Here is a 5,708-nt window from a genome sequence, read left to right as displayed (position 1 = left end):
TACCCTATATTAATTTTCGCTCCAAAGTGTTGGTCCCCCATTCCACGAGTATATAAGAGAAATAACTCTTTACTTGGATGGGCTATGAGATCAAAAACGACTATAATATAAAACATCATTAAATGTCCTTCCTAAGTAGTACTATCAAGTTAGTCATGGCCTGGGCCAATTCTGGACGAAACTCATCTAAGTATCTAAGTACTTTGAATAATTTTTGAACTTTCCTTGTGAAATGAGTCAATAATTTTTCACACACACTCACACACACATACGCACACACACACACACACACACACACACACACACACAAACACGCACTCACCATACACATACACCCGAATATATACACGTACTTATGAATACATGCGTACGTACTCTCATCCATATATTATGTACATGAATATACACGTATATATGTTGGCACTCCGTCGGTTACGACGACGAGAGTTCCAGTTGATCCGATGAACGTAATAGCCTACTTTAGAAATTAATGTGTAAGTGGCTAAGAAGTCCACAAGCACGTGTACCATTAACGTAGTTCTCAGGGAGATTCGACGAGACACAGAATGGGACAAAGCCGACCCTTTGTAATAGATATACTACATATTTTTACCAGCTGAATGGACTGGAGCAACGTGAAATAAAGTGCCTTGTTCAAACACAACACCCATACACACACGGTCGTAGTACAGCTTCAAGACAAACCACTGTAACAACTACAGGAGTTGCAAAAATAAATACTACAACAACAATTAATTGAGTTACAGTTCGACGAAGTCCGAAATCCCAGTAAGCTCGTTTACACAAGACAACGTTAGCTAACGCAGTTTCAGACAACGAAACGCAGTTCTCTGGGTATGAATTCAAAAACTTCAGTAAAAAGGAATGCGAAAAACCATATTTTCACACGACCCTACCATCCGAGGTCAAACGAGCAAGTATAAAGATTTGTGGACACTTTTAAGAGTGCGTGAAGAAAAGCGAGGAATGAATTAAGTAACGAAGAAGCAATGACAAGTTTCTTAAGAATATACAGAGTGACCCCCAATCCATGTACACATTTAAGGTAGTCTCCCTCAGAATTGATGTTCGCAAGTAGAATTAAATCCATTTTTGATAAGCTATTACCAGAGAAAAAAAGACGTAAAGCAAATACGAAATATCCAACGAAATACGTCGAGAGAGGTGATAAAATGCGTTAAAAACCTATAGAAACGGCGAAGAAGGCAGAGAAGATGGCCTTGTTGCCAGAAAAATTGGAAGTATGATGTATCTAATTAAAGGGTCATACGGTGAACATAAGAGACATACAAACCAACCAAGGAAGAGGCATAATCAAGATCAGGAAGAAATTCCCATAGAAGTATTCTGTGAATAATTCGATGTACTGGTACCGAAAGTAATAGTCCCGTCGAACCAGCATGAGAAAGAGAAAACAGACCGAATACCTTGAGATAATGCCCAAGCGAAAGAGATAGTAAAGAAAGATTTTTAAAAATATGAATACAAAATTTCTTTATTCCTTTGGAACACGAAATCTCAAAAGGGGAGATGTGCGAGGATACAACGCTCCCTGGCGAGAATAGACTGGCCCACTACATATAAATAGTAGCGGTCTGAATAAGCGAGGGATTTCGTGCTAGTTTTGCAGTTCGTATGTTGATAGTTCAAAGTTGGAGTTCAAAGTTTACTGTTCGAGTTAGCATGTTGGATTGTTGGTTATTAAAAGATTGTTCTTACGTTCCGAGTGGTTAATGCCGTTTGTTTCGATTATATTGTTATTACACTGTCACAGTGTAGTCATTTATCCATAAGGATATGCCAGTATGAATGAATATTTGTATGCATTTATGTATGTATATGATAAAAAATTTCACTAACCATTGTTCATTTTTTTATATCTAAGTTTTCGGGCTGAAGCGAGGAGCAGAAAAAAATTCCCAGTCTACGCAAAAGTATATGTACAGTAAAAGCACATGAATATTTTTTGTTGAACACATACAATAAAAAGCTTCTGGAAAACATTTTTTCGAAATCTGTGCAGTTCGATGCTGGGCTTTGATTGGATTCTATACCCTTCAGTTAATGCATTTTCTATGACTGGTGAGACGCAAGAAGATTCTAATGATCTTTGGTATATAATCTATTCTTGCTTTCCAATAAATGAGTATAGAAAAATATAGAAAATTAAAATTACACGTATTTGCATGAGAGTATATATACGTATACGTGTGTATGTGCGTCTGTGCGTCTATGCAAGTATGTAGATATCTATGAATAATTGGATGTTTTCATGTGTGTGAGTGTGTGTAGACAGTATATAAATGCATGTATGTGTGTGTGTGTGTGTGTGTGTGTGTATACATACATGTGTGTCAGTGTCTGTGTGTATACATACAAAAATACATATGAATACATTGGTATTTGCCGATATATTCAAATATATACGCGCTCACATATCTATGTATATATATAGATATAGACACGCATACACACATGTATATTAATATATGTTTATAATATTGATAGATCTATCTATATATATATATTGACGCACGCACATACACACATATACATTAATATATGTTTATAATATTGATAGATCTATCTATCTATCTATATATATATATTTGGGGAAAGTCAGTTTGTGCTTATATGTGCGCATGTTTGTGTATTTAGTGTATGTATAGGTGTGTATTAGTGTGTTTAATTGCAAAGGAGAACACGTAATAAAAATGGTCTGATTAGCATTTAGAATACCCTACATAGCAAAATAAAGTAACTATTTCTTCGGTGTTGAAGAATACTTATATTAAATAGCGCGATGTCATTTGTTTTCAGTAAAATATCATAAGTTTTATTTTTGCCTTTCGTTTTCTCTAATTCTACCATCCTCTCCCTCTCTTCCTATCTCCGTCTCTCTTTATTTTCATGTTTCTTTATATTTTCATTACATTCGTATTTAATGTATTTTCCCTATTGTTTCTGTTACATTAAAATCAAGAGTTATTATTTGGTGGAATCTATTTGAATCTTTCATTAATAAAAATACATTCAATTATGAGGAGGAGGGGGAAGGGAGGAGGAGAAAGAGGAGAAGCGTTGGAATGGTGGTAGTGTCGATAGTAGTTATAGATTGTAGTGGTCTTATGGTGATGGTATGGTGATAGTAGTTTGATGTGGTGACGGTGGTGGTAGCGATGGTGCTGATGATGATGATTATGGTGATTATGGTGATAATGTCGACTACGACGATGATGATGGCGACGAAAATATGGTGATATGAAAAATATTAATGAATTATGCTTCTGATAACGATGATGATGATGATGATGATGAGTATAATATTAAATATGAAGGTAAAAATAATAATATAAACAACTTCATTTATATTTCATATAATCAGATAGATACAAAGTCTTATAAAATTGAGAAACGGGCAAGAAGTGTTACACAGAATATAAAGCATTTTAAGATTTCAAAATTTCTCAAAAATGTACCGAGAATTACTCAGTGATTATGTGAAACACGGATAACATTTTTAAAAAGGTATAATTTAACCTTTAGTACACTGTCGGCTCATCCTGTCACCGTATGAGTTTTCTCCCCTGTAGTAACAGGGAAGTGGCAGGATAGACAGTTCTAGAGAAAATGCAGTGTGCCGAAGGTTAAGGAAAAAGAAAGTAAATATGGTAACCTACTCAAACAAGAATGTGCAACTGACGCTTAGTTTTGATCACAAGAACAGAAGGTTCAAATTGCTTCTCTTATCTAGTCTATCTAAGTGTTCGTTGGTAGTTTTGGGATTTGCTAAGCTGCGTGAGGCTCTCATTCTTCTGGAACATACAACCTCTAACTTTCATAGATTACAAATGGTCTTTATGAATCATCTGTCTTCTGTCGTGTCATTTACAGCTCTCTATTTCACGTCCATTTAATATATCAGTTGGTTCGTATTCTCCCGGTTATATCATTCAGATATCTATGGGAACACTTTCCTTAAAGTTCATAGCCCTGCGGCTCAAAACTACAGAGAGCAATAATAATAAAGCATTTATTGGTACGCTACCAATATGTTATTATTTTAAATTTAGCCACAAGACCAAGAATTACCTGGTAAGATTACAGCCAATTACATTACTTTTTCCCTCAAGCTACTTGGTTGGTACCTATTTTATTAACCCCGAAGTAATGAAATACAAAATCGGCTTCGGTGAGATTTGAACTCAGGCCATGAAAGATCCCAACTAAAAACTGCTAAGCATTCACTTACGAAAACTGTTCTGCTAAACGTCCCATCTTTTTAGATTCATTTGAAATTCCACTGCCATTTCCCAAATTATAAAATGTTGGAGGTACATGAAGAACCGCTATTCAAATTAAGCTATTATTTCTTTCTACTTTAGGCACAAGACCTGAAATTTTGTGGTGAAAGAAGCCGATTATATTGACCACAGTGCATGGCTTGTACTCATTTTATCGGCCTCAAAAGGACGACAGCAAAGTGAACCTCGGTGGAATTTGAACTCACAACGTAAAGACGGACCAAACGTCAATAAACGTTTTAATCGACGCGTTATATACTCTGCCTGCTCAACGCCGTATTAAAAATTATCGTGTGTATTCTCATTCACTTTTATGCTCTCTGATTTGCACATAACGCAGAAAACAGTGGGAAAATAGGTTTTGCATCACATGTCTTCATGCTACAACAGGACTGTCGCGATCGTGGTGCTCGCGAAAATCCTGCCATATGCTTATGTTGTTGTTTTTGTTGTTATTAGCATCATTATTGTTATTTGTTGTCGTTGTTATTTTAGCTTCGCTTCGACACACAAAAGGAGAAGAGATCGAAAACAAGGCTGACCATAGAAGGATTTGAGATCGAAACAGTGGGCTAAATATATATACATATATGTCCTGTACTTCACTGACTGCGACATACTTGTGTTGCATTAATAAGAAATATTTTAATACAAGAGAACATGCATACACACACACACATACACACAAACACACGTATCTACGCACGTTAGTGCATACATACATACAAACACACACACAATTATATAGTGCGATTTAAAGTTAATTTACATGAAAAATACAATCTCTATACAATTCCACGTGAATTCTTATTTATTCAACGAGCAAACAGCAAGGAAAACTCATATTAGAGCCAGCGTCTCTCTTGATGTGTTTCCGTAGTTAAAAAGATCACAGAGTACGTACAGGAAAAAGCAAAACAGAAAGGTTTGTTTATAAATTATTTAGTTTCATCATCTTACTTATACACACATACACACACATACACACTCACACATATTTATACAGAAAGAAAGAGATCGATAGCTAGATATGGTACGTGTGCGTACGCGTGTGTGTGTGTGGTATATATAAATGTATGTATGTATGCATGCATGTATGTATGAATATAAGTATGTAAGTTTGTATGCATTTCATTAATAATAAATAATGTGTTTTAGAAGGAAAATCTTATAAGCAGATTACGTAGTCAAATCTCCAGAGATTGCGAAACTCCCACTAGTAACCTTTATGACTTATCCTGTTGGGGACAGAAGTATGGTGCGGACCATAATAACTACTGTGCTAAAGTAGGTTCAATAATTTGCTTATACAGGTAGTAGGAGTATGATGAATATTTGTTGTCATTTGGAATTACAGGAATCAAGTTATATATATATATATAT

This window comes from Octopus bimaculoides, chromosome 10, assembly GCF_001194135.2.
Source record: "Octopus bimaculoides isolate UCB-OBI-ISO-001 chromosome 10, ASM119413v2, whole genome shotgun sequence".
Lineage (NCBI taxonomy): Eukaryota > Metazoa > Mollusca > Cephalopoda > Octopoda > Octopodidae > Octopus > Octopus bimaculoides.
Note: the sequence above shows the minus strand (reverse complement) of the source record.